Raw genomic sequence first — 22,235 nt, forward strand, 5'->3', positions numbered from 1 at the left:
AGAGGTCCTGACAAAAAGTTCCTGTTGAGTTGTTGGCTACTGCTGTGCCTCCTGTCACCTGATTGGAGCCACAGGTGCTGTTTGTATGCAATGGATCGGTGCCAATTCATGGGCTCCTTAAGTCTTCCAGTGAGAGATTTCAATCAGTAACCCATGAACCACCATCTAAAGAAACCCACCTACTTGAGAATGGTGAGTGTGCAGAAACATTAGCATGAGAAACAAGCGAATCATTCAACCAACAGAAGATAGAATACTAATTAATAAGAGAACGAAGTAACTTGTAAGCAATGAGCTGCGATTTATATGTTTGCTAATATCTCTATCTATCTATCTAGTGCAAAGTTTCAAGGATTGGTGTGCTTTATTTGGGGAAAACTCCACCTTGTACACTGCACAGAATAAACAATGTCTCCTTTCTAAACTATGCTATGTCTCCATGTTTAGTAGTCCCTAACTTGGCAACATTTCTCTGCCATGGTTAAGTAGCTTACTTCATTGCTACCAAGGAATGGTTAATGTGCTCATGAGCGGGAACAAGTTTGAGATAACCAAATTGTTAGGTGACAGCATTTTCAGCATTTGCAGTAGCACTCTTCAGTGGTCGTCTGTCAATTACAACAACATTTTCCTCAGGCAGAGCCGTCCTGGCTCAGCTTTGCCTGCCGTCTCCTGGGCAGTGGGGCAGCGCAGCCCCCGAGCACACTCCCAGCACACGGCCAGGCTGGAGGCAGACCACCGCCAGAGCTGCAGATGCGACAACTCAATGTCAGCACATGTGGTGACATGTACTTGTCGACACTACAGACCCCAAATCACCACAGTGACCCCGGTAAATTAGAATTTTTAGTATTTGCCAAATCATGTTTATTGAAAAAGTGGGAAACAGAGCGGAAATACTAAAGGTCATCTTAAATGACATGTGAATTACATATAATTGTTGAAAGTGTATGAATTGCTGTTTTGCTTTGTTTTAGTCATATGCATATGCAGTTACAGCAATTGGTGCACATATTAGCAAAGAGTCCAGAAGTCCCACTGCTAATACTTTACATTTTTCAGCTAATGAAGGTGAGATTCTGGAAAAAACAGTACAGAAGCCATCAGGGGAGATGGATATGCAGCAGTAAATTATTAAGATTTAGAAACATCACATCGAAGACGAGAATGAAAAGTGTATTTACAGGTTAAAAGAACTGGCATTATTTCATCGCTCAACAGCTACTTTGGGTGGAGTTCTTCGGAAACCTTTTCATCAGCACTTACTTTTTTGAGGTTCACATTAATGTTTCACAGCATAGTGCCATGTGGAGCTACTAGAAATATTTCCAAGTGAGGTGGCACATGTAAGACGCAGTCTGGGGAAAGCCAGGGCGCAGGTCATCCACCACAAAAACCGTTGCAGGTATTTGTATTGCAGTTGAGTATGCTCAGCCCCAGGAACACGGAACAGCCATGCCACCCTGCAGTGCTGCTTTGCAGCCCCGTGACTCGGTGCCCAAGAGAACCACACAATTGCTAGGGAGGGAAGGTGTGAGATACGAAGCTATGTTTCGTGTCAGGTACATACAGGCAGCGTGTGTACTTGTGATTGTGATATGTGTGGAAACTGATCATAGGACAATTAAAGGACGAATTCTAAAAAATAACTGAGGGAGTAAAGCATGGAAGAAGGCCTTTGAACTTATCCTTTGTTTGCAATTAACCTTTATAGCATCTGAATTAAAGCTTTAAGGATGTTGCTGCTGGACAGGAACTTTCTGCACGTAGCTAAGCATTAAACAGCTTTGCAATAATAACCTTTTGAAGTATAATTTTAGAATATTGCTTGTAGTAAGGAGCTTTGAAAATATAAGTTTAGAACATATGTAAAGGAAATATGCTTATCTCAACACCTTAGCAAAACAGTAAAAAAGCAGCTTGAGAAAGGAAGATGAACATCAACCCAAGGACTGATAGCTTCGACCAAGGGAAGCTGGACATCATTGCTATGAGATTTATAGTCTTTGCAATTAAAAGGTGGGCACACATCTGGAGTCTAGACCGCACCAGCTGGGAGACCTCTTTCTTCTTTCGGAAGTCAGACCCCACCATCTGGGGACACTCCTTTCTGGGGTACATCCTGAGAAAAACAAACTCACAATAGTGTATAGAATTGTGATGTAAAAATTTGGAATAGAAACTGCTGAGAAAAGCTTATGTGTACCCCTATAAATATCTGTACACCCCAACCATCGGTGTGCAGCTGGAGGGAAAACTTCCCCCACTGTACCCAGCGCTGTTTTGCTCATACTTTACCATATTAATTAATAAATTGACTGCTGCTTGAATATTGGCCTAGTCAAGCTTCTTATTTATAACAGATCCAGCAATCCCAGACAAATTTTAGTTGTAAGCACATTCCCCTTGGATTTCAAGGAAATGAAGAAACAGTCCACTGAAACAATGGTTTCCCTCTAGAATGGTGTGATGCATATAACTTCCAAGTAATACAAGAAGAGAACCTCACCTTTTAATCCATTCCCAGGGTAATCATCAGGCTGACTGAGGCTGTGGTTTCAACACTCACTCTGTGTGGTTTTTGAAATTATCCAAAAGAAAAAGATTAAGTTCATCTGCCTTACCTCAGATGCACGCTCTTATTACTGTTTTTTAAAGTCAGAATCTTTTTGCATTACAACACAGTGACAGTACAGGTTTTGCAAGCACAGGCTTTGGCTACGGGCTGCAGATGGCAGCTTCAGGCAGCGACTGAGGGTGGCAGCTGCAGGCGGCAACTGCAGGTGGCAGCTGCGGGCTGGCTGCAGCTGTGGGCTCAGCTGGGTGCGCACGCCAGCTGCAGCCATTGGCGGTTGTGGTTGTAGTGCAGAAAACACAGTGGTGGCGGCGGTTGCAGCTGGATGCGGGTAACGGTGGCTGCGGGCAGCTCGGTGCAGGCAGAGGCTGCTGTGGAGCATGAGGTTTTCGCGGTGACGGGCTGGTTCACGGACACGGTGAGGCAGGGTGAAGCAGGTAGGGGCAGGGAAGCAGGACCACAGGGAAAAATACTGGAGGGTGGAGGAAGAAGGCCCCAGCTGACCCTCCGAGCAACCCCCACCTCCCTCCAAGCAACCCGAAGCAAAATGCCTGCTGTTATGTTACGGCTAGCTGCTTTTATGTGATAAGGCTCCTCCCACTGCTTGGCTTCGTGGGCATTTTTCGCAGGCATCCAGGCTTTGCCTCACCAGGAAGTGGGGGAGGTCTCTTGCAGTCCAATTGTGGAAACTTTTCCTGCCCTGATTGGCTGCCAGGCGAAGCCTCTCCAGGGTCAGGGCTGTCAGAACATACACAGCTATATAGGAATCTTTCACTTCATCTGTAATATGTGCTGAGGCCTAAATAAAGAAATCATTGGGGTCCCTCTTACCTTCTCTCCAGGCCTTTTTGTAAAACAGGATAAAAATATTTCTGTATACTCAAATTATGTTTATTCAAGTTTTTCACTCTCCTTCTCCAGGTTGAGCCTTTCCGCATTTTGAAGGAAGAGTAACAGAACTTCTAGATTTTTTTATATGACCTGGAGTAAGACTCCTTTTACAATGTTCCATGTGGAAATTTAAAAAATGTAGTAACTAATGACATAATGCTACAATTATAATGTATTTGTTGTGGATTTGTAAGGGAGGGAATGTGGCTGGAAGGCTTTTTATCTCCCTAAATACTGTGTCATATTCAGCTGGCACAGAACATGTTCATGTTTCACATAGCAGAGATGATCAACTGAGCATTTGTCAGCATGCATATCAGAGTGCAACTGTCTTCGGTCAGACAATGGAAGAATTCCAAGTTCAATAAAACAGATGTAAATGCACCTACTACATTTTATTTATTTTATTAATAGAAAGCTGATTAAAATTTCTCCTTCTGAAAAATTTCATGCCTAGTTTATACCTAAATATTGTAAATGGAATTTCTTGTCACATACACACACAGACCAGTTCCTAAAAAACCTGAATGTTATCTAAGCAAAATTCAAGTGATAATAGAGTGAATCAGCCTTATGTTTAAGAGACAAATAAGGGATCACTCAAATAGTGAAGATCAAATGACAGATATCTGCAGAGGAGTGTTTGTGAAAAACAGTTTATGAATAATTAAATTCGTTAAAATATTTTCCAAATTTTCATGTACCTTTTTTCCCAATCTAATATTGTTACATGTGGATAGAAGAGTTAATTTTTTAGTATTTTTTATTTGCAGTGTAAAGAACCTGCTGAGTTGGTATCATCTTGACATCAGATAAACACTGAAGAGCTGATTGAATAGATTAACACATTGGTAGGAATAGTACTATTACCTGGCCTATCACCTGATGAGAAAGATATATAATAACAGACAGAACAAATTTTCTTTTTTCATATTTTTGCTAGTAATTTTCTTTTACTTCACTAGATGTTCCTTACTGAGAAATCCGTTTTCCTTTAAGGCTATTGAAAAAAAACTTTTTGAGGAAAATTATAGATAACAAAGGCGTTTTGAAAATTATTTTCTAGTTTGTGCATTTGGTGAATGAATGGCCAGGTTAAGATGTAGATTCAGGATTTTTCCCCCTTACAGGCTTCTTATGAGAGATCCTGTAGTACTATGCTCACCGTGATAGAGTTATCTTTCCTGCTTGCAAAATTTTACTTTATAAACTCTAAAAAAATAAAAGGAGTGTCACCACATCCAGCAGTCATCCCTTCCCCTTTTTACAGAAGTAAAATTGTAATGCCACAGTGTAAGTTCGTTTCTAGCAAACAATTGCATCTTTTTGGCCAAAAAATATTATCATGAGATCCTGGGTATGAATTACACCCAATAAAGTAATTTTTCATTTGAACTTCAGTTTTCCTCTGTGAACATGGAATGTTGTTCTGACAAACCCGGATATCACAGTCAAAATATGAAAACAAGTCTGGATTTTTTTTCTATTTTTTCTTCTCTTTTGCTGGGCTTTTATATAATAGAAAATACTCATAATCCTTATAATCCTTGTCAAATAAAGGACACTTCTTGTAATTTAAATATCAAAAATAATAACATGTATATTTGGAGAACAAGTAGTTTCCAAAGTATATAACTTGTTGAAAATCATAGACCCAACCAACAACATTTTCACAACACAGTTAATGTCTCTCCAGTTTTACAATTGTACAGAATATGTGTACCCAATACCTCAATTTTTTACTGCAATGTGAAGAGTAGGGTTTTCTGCTCAGTTCCATGCAAGTCCTTTATTTATACTTTTCCTGCAAAATTGAACTTTGCATTTTGAATTGGGTAAAAATATTTCCCAGTCCTGTGTGGATTTTCCTGTTTTCCAAAAATATCTGACCTGGTTATGGAAGCAGTAGAGTCCTGGCATGTGGGGCTTTGTTGTGTTGCGTTGTAACAGAGTTCATTATGTCCAAGGAGAGTGCAGCTGCCAGTGCTGGGCATGGGAAAATAACAAGACATATCTTCATTTCAGAAAGCTCAAAAATCCATTTATTACCCCTGGGGACAAAGGGAGGGATGAAGATGAAAGACTAAGCAAAAGTAGGATTATGGGGTTCTTATAGGGTATCGCAGGGGTGGAATTTAGGGTTTCGTCAAGGGAGAAGTTATTCGCAACATAAGAAGGGTAAAATCAAATTCCCACTGAAACATAAACTTTAAAAATTTAAAGATTTTAGAGAAGCTAAGATTTTAGTTAGAGATAAGCTTTGTTGGAGCTTATTAAAAAAAATAGGTAGGCTTTGATGAAATTAAGAGTTAATAGTTAACTAATAATTGATTGCTTGTCAAAATACAGAGCAGGATAGAAGTACCTGTATAACAGCTAGCAAAGAAATAATATAGATTAAGAGTCAATATGACTTACCATAGAATTTATGATGGAATACACATAAAGCCCTTTCCTTCAATTTATGGAAAAGTACCTATTGCCGGCCAGGGGTCTAGCTACAAGTCATGAACGGGACGGGACTGCTGAGGAACGTGTCTCAAGCTGTTTATTTTCCAGCATCAGTCTCATTACATGGTTATGACAATGGGAAGATGCCATCAGCTCACATCCCCACCAGCAGACAAAGAACTTAATGTTACAACTTACTTTAAGTTTTTTGACCAATCACACAAAGCAAAAGCATATTGACAGTAGTTTTATCCAGCCACTATAAGCACACATACCTTGGGTTAAAACAATGCTTATTTATTTTGAATACAATACCCACTTGTAAGCCTTAAAACACAATGCACAGAGTTCCATTATTAAGCTTAGAACTTCCTAATATCTTGCCAGATATATTTTTCTGTAGCTTAGAGAGTTATTCTCAACAAGTGTTAATACACAGACCATTGTTCTATTTGTCCTTACTTTTCTACTTCTTGTATAATTTTTCTGCTAACAAATCTTATGGCTACTGCTTAGCTTTAATCACAGTTCTGCTGTCTCTAGAGGCCTGCCTTCTGAAGCTTTCTCAAAACCCTCTGGCTTTAGGGATTCCCAGAGTACCCATGCAGATGCATCCAAAACTCAGGGAGAAGTCCTACATGTTTCCAGGGTGTGTGCAGCAGACTTCTGTCTCCATGAAAGCTTGTGTAGCTTTTATACTTTGTAAAGTGAAGTGTCTGTCAGTCATAAATTCCAGCAGCTTTTGTCCCTACAACTTTTTCTCAAGGCAAGATACTTATTGTCAAATGAGAGTTCCACCTCTGGCACTAAAGAGAGAGAGCTATAAAATTCACTATCCAGCTATAACTCCCTACTGTACAGGTGCCTGGCTTGGTGTCTCACCAATTTGTGTGAGGGGAAAGGTGCTCAGAGTGAGCACTAGCTGATAGAACAGATTTTTTGTGGCAGGTGAATGTTCTGCTACAGGTTGCCCTAAAAGTATTTCCTTTGCCCTAAAGCTGTGAGGACAGGCTACCTTCTTTAGGGGATCATTGAGTATAAGTGTGCAGGTGTCGGCAATGGAGAGATTGAAGGAGTGGCCTTCATGAAAAGAGGCTAGAAATGCCTCATGCCACACATGGTTGATCCATCTGCCTCCAATAGACTCAACACAGGACACAAGTGAGCTCCAAAGACATAATGTTTGTGCCTCTGAAGAAAATGGCTTAAAAAGGAGTAATGAACACTGTGCAGCAGACCATGAGAGTGAACAGAGAACAACATGTGTAAGAAGCAGTTCTGTGAGCACCAAGGGGAGAGGAAGAAGCTAGGACAAGGCACTCCAAGTGCTGGAATAACATTTCCTCTGTGGTCCATGGAGAAGACAATAGTGAAGCAATTATTTCCCTGCAGAAAACTGAGGATGACACCAGAGCACACTGCAGCCTGTGGACCACCTTGTGCCACTGCAAGAGGACATGCCATGAAGGAAACTGCAGCATGTGGAGACGTCCTGCTGGCAAGCTCCTGGCAGGAGTTGCAGCCCATAAAGAAAATCCTATGCAGGAGAAGATGTTCTGGTAGAGCCTGTGACTCCCTGCTGAGCACACTGCTCCTTATAGGCTGTATACCATGGACAAAATCCACTCAGGAACAGATTTTGAAGCTGTGGGAAGGGCCAATATTAAAGCAGTTGGTTAAAAACTTTTTCTAATGGAAAGATCCCAGACTGGCTGAGAGAACTGTGAAGAGGAAGGAGCAACAGAGACAGTGTTATGGACTGAACACAGTCCCATTCTTTATGTTGTACAGAGAAGAAGCCTAGGAAGAGGAGAGAGAGCTGATATTTAATTTTTTATTTCTCAAAATCCAACTCTATATTTAAGTGATAAAAAAAAATAAATAATTTTTCCCCAAACTGGATCTCTTTTATCCTATGACTGAATTGATCAGAGGTCTCCCTCTCTTTAACTTACAGCCTCTTTCCCTTTTATTTTCTTATGCTATCCTATTGAGGAAAAATGAGATAGCAGCTACCTTTATGTCTGCCAATCAGCCAAGGTGAACATACCCCAGGTATAGGGCAAGGATGTGCATGCATGTGCATATGTGTGTGTGTATCTTCTTATTACATGATGCAAGTTCAGCCTCCCTTCCACTTGGATTTGAGTGCTTTGAGTTGCAGCAGCTTTGCCTCTGCCAGCAAGACTTCCCTTTCCTGTAACGTAATACATCAGTGGAACAATTAATGCATGCCTGCATTGGGATTGTCAGTGATAGGAATTAATGAAACAAGAGCTGTTTTTAATTTTGAAGTTAACACTGTCAGCTGTAGTCTATACCTCTGTTGCAATAAAAGAACCAGTAAGTTCTTTCCATCAGAGTTTTTTCTTGGAAGTCTATCATAAATTTACCTGGTTATACATTTTGATCCTTCACCCTTAAAGTAATTCTTGAAATTGCATTCCTGAGTATTTTCCAAGTGCTATTTATTGTAAAATTCTTGTAAATGTTAGCATTCACTTTCTAAGTTGAAAAGCTCTTGGTTTTCTAAGGAAACATAGTCAGCCTGATTTTGGCTAAAAGTCACCAGTGAAGTTAGAGTCCCTGCCCAATTACAATGCACAGCAATCTTTGTAACACTTTTTCAATTTGAAAAAAAACCAGTCTTGCTAGATCTTGACAATGAAATCAAAAAACTTATAATTAATGGAACTAATCAATAGGAGAACTGAACTGCAAAGAATGTGATATTTGACAATTCTATAGCAAATACGTTTGTGAGTAACACAGCTGGTGGGGACTGCTAGGCTATAATACTGAAATAAGTTAACAAAATAGGAGGGCTTTGGCTAAAAGAGTGAGGAATGATGAAAAAGTTCTAACAAAACTCTGCAGTACCAAATTTACTTTTTTTGCTGGGATTTCCACCTGAATGGGAGTTAACAGACTTCTCCACATGTAGTGCTTGCAAAGAGCACACTCCTACAAACTGGACTTTTCTTCTAAAAAAGAAGTTGATATATTTTGACTGACTCAAATTCTAGCAATATGGCAGTCTCTGTCCTGCAAAACTGTTGTCATTTCCATGTAACACTCATGAGTGTGATGCATGAGTAAACTTCTCCTGCAGAATTATAGCAGTATAAGGAGACATTTATACTAGAGCTTAGATACTGTAATATTTAAATCTTTTGAGCTGACATGAGAAGAAAGGGATTGATAAGTAAGGAAAACTGGCATGGTGACAATGATGTGGCCATACAATTAGAAGACTGAAGAAAGAAGTAAAGATGATAAAAGCAATTTACAGAAAGTCAGGGTAGAAAAGAAAAAGCAATTATTTAGACAAAGTACTTTGAATACTGTTAGCATAATAATAAAACCATATGTTGAGTAATTAATGAGAATAATATTCTTAACTAAAAAATTTAACTAAATTTTTAAATATATGTAGCTGTGGGCTAAGGTGAACAATATTAATTCCAATACAACTGCTGTGAAATTCTCTACTGAGCACAGTCCAGATTCTGCACTAGCCTGCTAATATATGTCAGATGCGGGTACACTCATCCTGATGAACAGAAATTAAGGAACTGAATTGAAAGTGAAGAAGATGCTGAAACAAAGCAAACAAACAAATTACAAAAAAAAAAAAGACTACAAACATAAAATTTTCAGATTTCAGGCTGCCTTTAAAAAAAAATTTAAATCCAATAATTATGCCTATGGCTGTGTTCTTCTTTGACAGGCACATCTTCTCAGGCAAGAAAAATCTAAAAACATAAATGAGAAATCACCCTTGACCAACCTTCTATGAATAAGTAACTGTTTTTTTTAGGCAGAGGGAGAACATTAGATACTGTTTGTTTACTTCTGTTAACTTCTGTTAGGCTTTCACCACTGATCCCATAAAATCCTGACAAAGAATCAAACAGAGATGTGAACTGGATGGACATTGCCTGAGCAGTAGGAGTGTATTCTTTAGCAAGATTTTTGATGACAAAAAGCTGGGATGAGCTGATACATGACAAGATGTCAATTATACATATCAGATTGATTGTGTTGGCGCACAAAAGGGCCTGGACAAGCTGGAGAAGTAAAAGGCCTGACAAAACCATCATATATTTCAACAAGGGAAAACATGAAGTCCTGCAGGAGGGGATGAAAACTGCCTGACATAAGGTAAATCTTGGTATTGATCAACTGGATCAGGAGTTGATCTTTGACAGGAAAGGACCAGAGAATCCTGGAGGATAAAAATGTGTGCATGAGCCAAGCTGTCCTTGCGACAAAAAATATCCATGTAGTGGTATCTTGAGACACATTGGAGGAAGAATGTTATCAGTGGGTCAGGGGAGATGGTCCTCTAAGTTCAGCACTGATGGGGCCACATCAAAGAAAGCTTGGGGAGATAGGGAACTCAGCAATGTGTCCAAACCCCTAATTGGAGGGTGGAAAGAAGTGACATCTAGGCTCTTTTTTGTACCCAAAGGCAAAGGTCACAAAGTGACATGTACAGGATTTCAGCTGAACATGAAGAAACACGTGTTTTGCTGTGAGAGTGACTGGGCAGAGATTACCCAGAATATGGTGCATAGTTTCCATTCATGGATATATTTGAAGCCTGTTTTGATATTCTCTTGAACAGGTGGACTTGGATGACAGCAGAAGTGTTGGACCAGATGAAATCCAGAGGTCCTATCTCAACCATTCTGTAAGGGTATTGTAAGAGTGTCTTGATCTTGCACAGGCTGGATAAACCAGAGGAAGGAGAGGTTCAGAGACCCGAGGCAATCATGAGTGCAGAAGTACAGCACAGAAACACTCTACTTGTGGAAAGACAAGAATACTTTGACCCAACAGATCTATCTATGACTAGTGATAGGGACTTGTCTTGTAGTTTAATAGCTAAACTCAAGACTCAGAAGAAGGTAAATATGATTACAGTTAATATTTAAATGCGAGAAACAGAAGTTCAGAGTATGATATTCAGTGCAACACAGGACTGCTTTACCCTGTTTATTGTAAAAATCTCCAGTCATATGCACTGTGGTCACAAACTGTTGGTTTGGAACAGCCTGAGTTTTGGTAGTGGCATGGGGGAAGGGGCATGGGGGCACCTTCTGTGAAAAACTGCGAGAGTGTCCTACCATGTCTGTTATTGATAAATAGCCCAATTATGCCAAATTAAGTAATGTTGTGAGAGCCAAATAATGGGGCAACAAAAACATAATTTATTTTGCAAATCAGATCATAAATTTTGCCAGCCACAAATCAAAGGAACAGGGCTGAGCTGGGGTCTTGACTCTGGGTGAACGCAGATCTGACCCCCTGTCGCATCAGGCCTGGTGAGTTCACAAAGTCCGTCCAAGCGAGTCCAGGTTTTATACTCTTTTTCTTGCCCGAAGCTACTTTTCCTTTGTCCTTTTCTTTGTTGACGAATATTCTGATGTGTCTCCAGCGCTGGAGAATCCTATCAGATGGGTAAACAGTGCCGAATCCAGAGTCACTGGAATATTCATGTAGTCCCCTTGTTCTCTGTCCATTGGCTGTAGACTTCTGTCTCTCACTTCGATGGTGCAGCCTCAGAATACACATTACACGTGGGAGAACACATACACGTATAATGAAGGTTTACGGGAATCCCCTTTTACATGCTTGTTGGTTTACGGGAACTCCTTTTTACATGCTACTTGGTTTACGGGAATTCAGTATCCACACAAAACAGCTTACTGGAACCGCATAGTCTCTGCTTTATCTAAGATCGCTAAGGGCCGATGATGGCTTCAGATGTTCCTGAGATCCACTTGGAACTTCTATAGAAGAAGTTCCTTTTTACTTGCTAATTAGAGTTTCTATTCAGTGGACACCGAAGCTACAAGCTGATGAAGGAACTGATGTCTCAATTCCTGTGTAGGATTTTTAGGATTCCAGGTGCCCCTTCTGTGCTAAACTCCAAAGCATGATTTTAACTTATATATATTATATTATATATATATATATATATATATATATATATATATATATATATATATATTTCTTTAATGTTATAATTTATTTGAGCACGAATTTTAATATATCTAACAATGTAACAATGTAACAATCTATACATATCTATATGTAACAATGTCCAACAGCACTAATCTCTGATGACTAGATCTAATGACCGTGTCCTGGTTTGGAATGGGAGGAAATTCAGGGAAGTGATAACTTCCCTGTGATAACTTTTTGTGTAACTTGGTAAAAAGTGGTAACTTTTTGTGTAACTCAAAGTTTGTGGAACCACTGAGAAGCTGGACACGCCTCTGAGAAACATACACGTTAAAGACGAAAAACCCTGGGAACTCTCTCTTTCCTTTTTGGTAGGTGAGGATGTGGTGAGTCGCGGCCGCAGCCCCTGGTCCCGGCTCCCATCTCGGCCAGGGCCGGCCCCCTTCCCCCTCCCCGGGCCACCCGCTGGCCCCCTCCTCGGCTCCGGTCTGGCCGGGCCGGGCCCCAGCAGCTGCCGGGCAGAAGGCGGGAGAGGCTGCCGAGCCCTGGCCGGAGCAGGGCTGGCCATGGCTGTGAATATCCTATCATCAAATCCCCTTCCCCAGCACAGCTGACGCCAGAGACCCCTGCAGCCCATGCAGAAAAGCAAAGACTGGCCATGAGGCCGATCCTGACACAGCCCAGCCGCAGGTCCCCACTGCAAGGTATCGGCAGGCCAGGTAGGCCTCAGGCGCGATGTTAACCTTTTCAGTGCTTCAATCCTCCCTTGGGTGAGAGAAAGGAACAAGATGCCAGTATGTAAAGGAACAACATGAAGACACTGAGGTCAGTGAGGAAGAAGTTAAGTCTCAGATGGGAGAGAGGAGGAGAGGCCTTGTTTTTGGACCTGAAATACTCTTGTAAGCTATGGAGAAAAGACTCTTTTTCCTTGTAACATATGAAACTAGAGGGAGATGAAAGTGTTCAAATTAATATTGAGCAAAAGCCTCCATGGTAAGATAAGCAGATGTTGAAATAGCTGTGATCCCATGAGAAATTTGAACACAGAGAGAGAGAGAAAGTAGTCCTGTGCTTCCAAGAGAATAAGAAGATCTCTGTTCCCAGGGATGAAGATGATTTTAGAAATAGATAATGAGAACTTTTGCCTTTTAACAGCTTATCTTTAAAACAAACCCCATAAGTCAACATAGCCCATCAACAAGCTGTGGGAAGGCTTGTGGAAATGGGAAGGATTTCACAATGGCAGGGCTCCTCGGGCAGCTGCTACTCGAGATGAAAGAGAACCACTAGAGAACTGGTTTTTCCTCTTTTGGAGAAGTCTAAATAACCTTAGCAAGAAGGACTTCTCTGCCTCATGCAACTGAAGAAAGACTATTTTAGAGGTGCTAAACTGACTGGAAATCTTCGATATGGTTTCTTTACATTGTCAGTGGGAAAGAAAAGGTTGTGGGGGGAGGAGAAGTGTTCTGAAGGGTGTGTTTTGATTCTTACTACCTTTTTTTTCCCCTTCTAGTTACTTTTTGTAAAATTTTCTTAATACTCTTTCTAAGTTTTGAGCCTGCTTTGCCTTTCTTCTAATCCTGTCTTACAACAGAAGTGAGTGTATTGGTGCATTAGCCGGGGAAATCTCAAAATTAGGGAAATCTTAAATTGGCGAACCAAAACCACTACAGATAGACATGGTGCTGGTCCAATTAGAGAGGTTGGTAATGCCTCTGATGACTATGTATAAGAAAATCAAAAGAGCAAAAGATTAATTTCTTTCTGGGGTGGGGAGGCAGTGCTGCCAGCAGCGAGCCTTGCCTGCTTAGTTGCCCCTAGCCAGCTGTGCTGTGGGCAAAAGGGAAGGGCGGCAGTGGTTTCCCCTTCCAGCATGGCATCCGGCATGAAGTGAGCCATTAAATAGCACCACCACCATGGCAGCCACCATGGCCCAAATGATGGTGGCAGGGCCCCATTACTGGGACTGAAAGCATTATGAGCAATTTCCTGATGGAGAACACAGACAAAATCCACTTCTTACTGCTGTGGGATTTCTCAAAAAATTTGGAATTAGTGGATCTTGTTAGCAATGGTACATAAAAGCAGCAGGTTTTGCTCTAGTCAGAAAAGAGGAAGAAGTGAAGACATGTGAGGGAAAACAACACGGCAACACCAATGTCTGTGGAAATAAAAGAGAGGGAGGAAGTTCTCCACGTGCCAGAACCAAGATTCACCTGCTAGCCTTGGTTGAGGACTATAATAAAGCAATCGATCTCCTTGTAATTGCATGAAGTCCCTCATCATTGCATGGAGGGAATGCAGAGATCCACTCACAGCCCATAGGAAAAATGCTCACGCTGGAGTGTGTGGAGGCTACAGAAATGTATGGTCTAATGGAAGACCTGAACAGAGAGAGAGACAGCCCCTGCTTCCAGAGATTGAGAGGGAGGGCACCTGCTTCCAAACAGAAACAGAATTGCCATAGCCTCTGTCAGAGCTGTTTAGTGAAAAAAAACACAGTGGAAGAAAAGGCAAGTGTTACAAGAACAAGTAGAAGTATGCCCTAGAGAACAAATTTTTACCCAATGCTTTTTAGCAGAGGTTTTGATGGCTCTTAATGATAAAGATTCTTGAGAACATATATTGGTCCCTGAGCCAATTATGAAGATATTTTTTATGCTTTACTCTTCTAAAACATTTCATATATATATATCTTCTCAAAATATGACTCTCTCCCTGGGCTGATTCTGATCTCCTCTGGGAATGAATTTATAGTTAACTGTGATTGATGTAGTTATTCAAGCTGATATGACAGAAAGGGAAAGTTTGCTTATGCTTTCCCCGACCCCTCACCCAGGATGAATAGAGCAATGTATGTGCTCATAACTATACAGTATTTTTTTCAATTTTGAGGGGCAATCAAATCAATAATGTGTGCCTGTATGTATTCAGTTGTCCTTCAGGGGGCTAAGAAGAAATGAAATCTTTCTCTTTTATGAGAGTTTTAGATGAATAAAAAGTCAAAAATTTAAGGGTGGCCTAGATTGGGTGACTCCTTTAAGGACTGTGCTGACATTCTAAGATAGAAGTGATGAAGCACTCCAGTTTCCCTTCTGTAAAGAGCCTATAATTCTAATATGCTATAGATTTTTAAGTTTTTTTGTCCCCTTGCAACCCCATCACAATTTCACATCGTGGCTTCAAAAAAGGGCTCCATGATTTTTTATTTGTTGATCTCTACAATTTCATCGATTAATCTATGCTGCATGTTTTTACTCTCATTTATTTGCAGGCAAGTCTCAAATGCAAGGTACTATGGGGTGCTAATAAAATTTCCTACGAAAATCCAAGAAAAGGAATCCTGTCATTAGTTCCAAGGCACCTGTGCTTCATAAAGTCCAGGCACTGCTGCGTGAGTGCTGAAGGGGGTGGAGCTGCTTCATGTCAGAGAGCTGATGCAAAACAGTTCCCATTGCCAGGCACAGCTGAGTGCCACAGCCAAGAGCATTTAAGAAGGGAAAAAAATGCTGGACAGGGAGAGGGGGAAAAAAAATGAATTATCACTCTCTTTGACCATCAGGAGCAGAGCAGGAGGAGCTGCTCCATGGAGGAACATCACCCTGTAGATCCCACAAGGCAGGCTGTGGAGGACCCCATGCCGGAGCAAAGAAATATTTCTGAAGAACCTGCAGCTACTGGAGAGGCGAAACCACAGCAGAGGTAAACAGAAGGATAAAGCAGCATAGAGGAATTATTTCTTTGTGATGAAAGCCAGTACCCCACCATTCCACTTGGGAGTGGAACAGAGTGAAGATACACCTGGGAAAATAGAGAAAGTTCTTAAGATTTATAATTTTTTTCTTTCTCACTACCTGAAACTATTTTAAATTACATTAAATTGTGATAACTTCCTCTAGCAATGTGTGTTTTGTGTATGATGCAAAATGGCAAACAATATTCCTGACTTTATCTCCAACCCATGTAAAGGATTTCTCCTGGTTCTTTTTATTTTCTTCCCCTCTACCTCCAGGATGAGTGAGCAGCTGGGTGAGTGTTCAGCTGCTTCCTAATGCTAGCCTCTAACAATAATGAAAGCTACCAAGGATAGTAGCAAGATATATAAGTGTTATGCAATTTCTGTACTTAGATTTGAGCCAAAACATTTCTCCAGCACCATTTTGCTTTTTGAAGAGAGACAAAATATACCGTTTCTTGTTCTGTAGATTTTACAATGTCTGAAGAACTGTGTATTAAAAAGAAATCTAAATTATATAAAGCCCGGACTTTATACCTCTTTATACTTCTTTATTCTTGAGTCTATAGTCTAGCATTGGTCTCTATAAAGAAATTTTTACTACTTTCATGATTGTGACATCACTGTATGTTTATCCTAACTCTTCTGTGAATATTTTTCTCTACCAAAATCCTGCAAAACAAAACTAATAAGGCTTGTAACCATGACACAAGATAAACCTTACTGTACTGCTGAGGGCAGTCTGGAAGTTTTCCAGTAGAGCTTAACATGTAAAGCAGGATTCTACTTTTGAGGGTGCAATGATTACTCAGATTTGTATTCTCTAACTGGTAGTAAATAGGTGAGAACAGGAAAGGATGTGGTAGCTGGCAATCATAATCACTGTTGTATTAGAGTACTTACCTGGCAATGAAAATTATTACACTGCTACAATTGCCTCTCTTTTTATAAGCTTTTTCTTTTTTTTCCTTTCCTACTAGTTATGCAGCATCAGCCATTTCAGAATTAGTGACTTGGTTACCAGAGTGCCAGCTGAGCATTATGTGGGGGTAACCAAACAGTATATTCAACTGTCCCTCAAGCATTTCTAATGAACTCTTAAGGAGGGGTCATTTGCAGAAGTCTCCAAAGTGCACTCTCCACTCCTCAGGTTTTGAACTGGGTGTTAAAGACGATAAGGAAAAAGAGACAACTCCGCAAGGCAGGTTGGTGTTTGTTTTTCTCCATACCAATGATTCAGTTGGGACAGCCTCTCCAGGGAACCAACATCACAGCCCAAGGGCATCATCTCTGCTAATGGGCTGTAATGGAATCAATAGCAGCAGAATAGGCAGCTGCAATGATACCATCAAGGACTCAAATAATATCCTATGGATTTGGGGACTTGGGACACCACCACTGCTCAATAGATCCAGAGGAAGACTGGCACTTCCACAGGAGCATCGTTTTCAATGTCAACTACCACTTGATAGGACTGCAGCCATCATTCTGACAATAGGTGCTAGGCTGTACTCTGTAGGTTTAAGCTGATTTTCTGTGTATCATTGCATTTATTGTAATCTTTCTATTAAACTGTAACTCCAACCTAAAATCTCTCTTAAGACAATCATGTGGTGTACATTTCTCCCAATGGTTTACTTTCAATCCAGCACAGTTTAGAGTCTTGAAAAAACTGACCAAAAAAAGGAAAAAAACCCAATGAGATTTGGCCTGAATTGGGATAAAAGTATAAAAGTATATGGTTATTGTTGTTTTTACTGTGAATATATATGGCCATGAGTATACTGAAAATACGGCTATGAAGACGATGATTTTCTTGTAGATTGTGAGATTGTGCTGGGCTATATAAGCAGAAAATAGTTGCTTTTCTCTTGATGTGTTTACATTCTCTCTGAAGGTTGTACAATATTCATTTGTAGTTTTATTTGGTTTTTATTATACTTACATACCTATATGCTCCCGTATTCTGGAGCTTTCTCTAACATGTCCTACTATTGTAGTGATGACTTCATAAAGTCGTTGCAAAAGAGTCAGAAGTGACATAAGGTTTTTGCAGAGGAGTCAGAAGTGACAGAGACAAATTTGAGCTAGTATATAGTTAATTGATTTCTGGACTGTAAATTTAGGAAAAGAAGATATTTAGTAAGTACAGATGGATTGGCAGTTATACTACTTGCTACACGTAAACTTAGTATGGGCTGAAAAGCTTTTTGGGTAAGCTTAACAGAAAATATCTTAAATGTTACATACATGCAAAAAATGTCCCTTCCCAACCCACCAGTGCCAGCTCAGCAAGCTGTTACCCTCAAGGGGTAGCCATGCAAAGTGTCTTTGCTCAAGGGAAGATCACCACCACAAAGACAGATGCTGAAGAGGAAGAGCACAAGAGACCTTGACGGCTGCAAGTACTTATAAAGTTGCTGACTCATAGTCAGATTTTTTGCAGTCAAATTTTTCATGCAGTTTGCGAAAGCCAAATTATGATAAAATATCAAAGTATAAAATTTATTTCATGTTCGAATTCTCAATTGAAGCCAGCCACGAATCAAAACGGACAGAGCCAAGCCCGGGACACTGGCTCTGGGTGACGCACGTACGCAGCTCTGAGCCCCTGTCGCATCAGAGAGGTCATGGCACACTTTCGCCATGTCCGAGTCCAGTTTTTATACTCTTTTTCTTGCCCGGAGCAAGGATGTCCTTTGTCCTTTTCATAATCAGACAAGTTTCCAAAACTTCTCCGGTCCGAGGATAATACTATCAGATGGGTAAACAGTCCAGTCTCTGAAGTCTCGGGAATAATTCATTGGTCCCTTTTCTTTTGCTAGACGAGTTCTCAACCGCATTGCAATACACAAAACCGCGTCCAGGAAGACATACATGTTAAACAGTCTTTTACCAATAGTCCTTTACATGTTAGAGGATTTCCCCGAAACAGACAATGGGTTATGTAAATTATTATAAAATATGCTATCTCTCTAGTTATCTGTGGCCAGGTGTGCCACTGATGTCTTACTCCCTGATTCAGTTAAGATTTCCAGTTCCTGTGCTGTCTCCTTTTCTTCACATGTAAATTCTGCAAGACTATAGGTGGTATGCGTAAGACGATTGATTTCCCAATCCTGAAAGTTTCAGTGTAAACCTCCTCTCTTGGCTTTGGCAGCTAGTCTGGGTATGTTCCTCTTAACAGTTTTCCTTTGGTCAGTGTAGCTATAAACCTTTAATATCCTTATGACAGAGCTATGTTAAGTATATTCATAACACTGTATTTATAATAACACTACATTTGATGTATTTATAACACGATAATGTTTTATCTGCCTATGAATTTTGATATATCTATAACACTACCTATAACAGGAATAAGTTATGTTAGTCCTTCTTGCTGAGAATCTCCTTGGAATGAATACTGTTAGTTCAAATACAAGTAATGTAACAATCACAAGGATGACAAGAGTGAACTTCCTGAACAAGAGTGATGGAAAGTGTGTTTGTAAAAGCTTTGCCAGAAGCATCTTCAAGGCCCTTGGCATCCAACTCTAAATGTTTAAAACATGCCAGAAGGAGGTGAAGGTACCAATATTTCTACATCTTTATTCTTCCTGAAAATTTATCTTATCAAAAGTTCCACATCGAGATCATAAATTGGTTTAGCCTTGTTTTGGCTCAAAAAAAGTCCTCTTCCTACTAGTACCTCCATCCCTTTCCCTGGCTTTTATTACTCGTTTTTTATTACCCTCTAGGCAACCTCTGAATGATTTCAAGGCACTTCCTGCCCTCTTCTGACCTACGGACTTGATGATTTCTAGTCCTTGAAAACACCCTGTGGTATATTTCCTCTCAGTATTACTAATTTTGCAGTATTAGTAATTAGCTCTGAAATATTTGGGTTTTTAACTAATGTTTGTCTGTTTGTGTGGCTAGGGTCTTTGTTTGCTTGTTTTGATTTCTTTCTTATCTGCTTCCTATTTTGCAACCTTTCACTGGCTTATTTTAAAACAGAACATTCTCACAAACAAACATATGAAGTCTACCAAACATTTTTTAAAAAATCTGAGAGTTAAGTATGACTCTGAGTCTTTGTAAATCAACACGCTGTAATTTTCTGGGAAATAATCCTGAAAACTCTGGATTTTAGTGTTCTGCTTTCTAGAAAAGTCAGTATCTAATGAGATAGTGCTTCAGCTCTAATTCTAGCCATTTATATTTCCAATATGAAAGAGGAAAAAAGCTATATTTACAAAGCAAATAATCGTTTTTCTTTTTTTTGCAATTATTGTGGTCTATATAATACAACTAAAACATGTTATATGAAGTTTATTACAAGTTTACAGGATATTAATTTTAAGTGCTTGATTAGGGATAAACATACAGAATAACTTCTGAATAAATTTGGAAGTTTAAATCTGTGCCTATACCTCTAGGTATTTAGTTTTAGTATGAAGTGCATTATTTTTTTGACATTCAAATTTCTCTTTGAACAATATATTAACCAGAGCTAATGACATACTGTTAAAGCAATAAAAAAACAAGTATTGCTTTACTTTCTTTTTAAGAGTTAGTAAATTTACACTTTAACACAGTACTTACATCACTTTCTTTCAAGTTCTTTCTAACCCTGCGGCCACAGAAGAATATATTTCCCGGATTATTATTCTTTTAGATCTTCAATGTTGCAGTAACATTGCCTTAGCAAAAAATTAACAGCAAAATCTTACTGTTTTTTGCAATGACAAGCCTGCTTCAAACTCATTCTTTCATTTGTTCCTTGGTGTTCCACACTGTTAATTCCTTTTCTTCTTTCTCTCACATTTATATTTTTCAAAAATTAGGCAACTCTTTTTATCTGCCCAGCTATGTGCACAGAATTTACACCTTTGGAATTCAAAATGTAGGAGTCCCATGCCATTCAAAGGCAGGCAAAAACAAGTGACAAAGAAAGAAGACTAATATTACATATTTTGCAAATGTAAGCGAAAAAACAGCTTTGAATATTTTAGAACTTGTTGCAGTATGCATGCATGATAACAAAATTTCCCCCTTTCCTAAAAAAATCGAAACCCTGGATGGACTTTAATTTTGTTGTAATAATGAATTTACATCAGATTTTGCTTACAGCACAGAGATACTCAAAAGCATAATTCTTGAGGTAATTTGAATTACCCTAATGCATCTTAGGTTTCTAAACTATTACATAGCATCTGGAATTAGATATAGGACATCAAAGTGTTTTACTTCTGAGTTACTGACCTGAATTCAGCAGAAGTTTAGTTTGAATAAAGGTCATCTGTACATATTGACCCACACAGAAGTAAGACTCCAACACTAATTTAGTTCCTGGTGTAAATGTCTCCACCAGGCAATAATACAAAAAAACCAAATTAATACAATTCATGACAATAACTCCTGGTGCTAAGAGATCTCACTTCAAATTCTGGATCTGTTTCAGATTTACCCTTGTATTTTATGTTTCTCTAGTAGGATTTGACTTGTTTTCTTAAAATCACTTGTACATTAACCTCAGACATTCAGATGTGATAGGAACATAAGACATGTCATCACCAACAGTAACTCGACATGAGATTCCTTACAGACATTCATGCTTATACCACTTTCCCTGGGTTCTTTCCCATTTAAAAAATAATACCGAAAGCAATGATCCGTTTACTATATAGCATTTCTGTTGATTACAGATTCAAACCAGTTCATCTGCAACCACAGACCAAATTAGACAGGACTGTTTATCATAGTTCTTGCCGCGGGATGAACTTCTGCCTAGATAAAATCAGTAGTATAGAGATTTACACTGCACAGGAAGTACTGAACTGAAACCCAAGCATCATCAAAATTAGTGGATATCTGAATATATTGTATTAGAGGATTGGTTTCAGCATAATATGATCTATTTTTCATTTTGTGTTTAATAGAGTAGATAAAACACCAAAAAGTAACAAAATATGTAAAAATAATTAATATGAAGAGACTAACCTCTGTTCTCTCTGCATTTAACACACTCTTCTTTATTTAAGGTATCTATGAGGATAATTGAAAAGGTCAAGGTATAAAGTATGTTGTAGGAGACAACAAAGATAATAGTCACAAAGTATTAAAGTCTCTGGGCACTTAGCCCTGGTTGATTTGCTTAATTTTTCAATATACAATGGAACACAAGAATGTGAAGCTGGCAAAACTGCTGTGAGAAATGAATCATTTTCCTGGATAGTTATGAAGGCTTGTGTGAGAACTGTACAAAATTCACATGCAACTGGAAGTGAATATTGGATTTCTTGTGGAGGTTAGATGATTATGAAATAAACACAGCCTTTATCATCACTAGTGCCAGAGAAGGTTGGGTAACCATACCAAAAATCCCAGACCTGGGTATGGTCGTAGTGACAGCCGGACCAACAGGACCAATAGAGGAAGTCAATGAGAGGAGGATAGCTTTGTTTAATAAGAGACAAAGGAGAGAGGGAAGACTTCATGTGTGTGGGGGAAAGACAAATGGAGAAGAAGATGAAAAGTGGTTTGGCTGTAAGCAGGCTGATTCTGACTTTGCATGCCTACCTTCTTGGGCTTTGTGCATTTGTCTACTTTTGAATTTTTTTTAAT

Source organism: Motacilla alba, chromosome Z, assembly GCF_015832195.1.
Source record: "Motacilla alba alba isolate MOTALB_02 chromosome Z, Motacilla_alba_V1.0_pri, whole genome shotgun sequence".
Classification (NCBI taxonomy): Eukaryota; Metazoa; Chordata; class Aves; order Passeriformes; family Motacillidae; genus Motacilla; species Motacilla alba.